The sequence below is a fragment of the Marmota marmota genome, unplaced genomic scaffold, assembly GCF_001458135.2.
Source record: "Marmota marmota marmota unplaced genomic scaffold, marMar, whole genome shotgun sequence".
Classification (NCBI taxonomy): Eukaryota; Metazoa; Chordata; class Mammalia; order Rodentia; family Sciuridae; genus Marmota; species Marmota marmota.
The window spans coordinates 4,444,021-4,444,883 of NW_026000130.1; the positions used below are offsets into that span (position 1 = coordinate 4,444,021).

Consider the following 863-nt stretch of genomic DNA (forward strand, 5'->3'; position numbering starts at 1 on the left):
CCTGTCCCCTCCCCCCAGAGCGCCCCCTCCAGGGCCCCCCCACCAAGCCAGTACCCACCAAGGTAACTCAAGCGTGTCCTCCCCAGGGGGTGTCCTTGGCTCCCGAATGGGGTCAGGTCCCTCTAGAATAAGTGTGTGGCCCTTCACTGAGGGTTTTCTCCACCAGGATGGGCGGGTTTGGTGGGTTTTAATGGTTAGCTGTCTGTCCCACTCGCCAGAGGACAGAGACGGTGTGGCTTGATTATCCCTGTGTCCCCAGGGCCTCCCTGGGCTCCCAGCAAAGAGCAGGTGTTAAATGCACTGTAATGGAGACTGGGCGAATGGGTGGGTAATAGGTGCTCATGTAAACAGGTGGGTGGGTGGGTGGGTAGTGGGGAGATGAGTGGGTGGATGTGTGGGTGGATGGTGGGTGTTGGGGGGATGGGGAGTGTTGGGGGATGGGCAGTGGGGGATGGGCCCTTGAGTTGGCCCCAGCAGTGCTCAAGAGCAAGACTCAGGATCGAGGAGGCCGGGCCATTCTCTCCCATCCGCCAGGTCTTGGCTATTAGACTGACAGAGTCGCCACCCCTTTGCATGCTTGGTTGCTAGAAAAATGGAGGTGGGGGCCCAGACAGCAGCCCTGGCTCCAAGCCAGCTGCCCCCTTCCCGGCCCGTGTCCCCCAGGCAAGCGTGACCAGCTCCTAGCCTCGCTTTCTGCACCACCCACGTGGCCCCGGTGGTCCTCCCCCTGGCCAGTCACATGGCAGGTGTCACATGGTAGGTGACACATAACAGGTGACACTTGGTAGGTGCTCAGTAAACGCCAGAGCCCTCTCGGTCATCGGGTGCTCTGCTCCCCCTCCCTCCCTCCCCCACCCTCAGGT

General features: G+C 61.5%; 1 protein-coding gene across 1 annotated transcript in view; it reads right to left on the minus strand.

Annotated features, from left to right (window-relative positions):
- The window catches only part of Cmklr1 (chemerin chemokine-like receptor 1), a 48,700-nt gene that overhangs the window by 12,474 nt on the left and 35,363 nt on the right, over positions 1-863 (minus strand). The window lies entirely within an intron of this gene.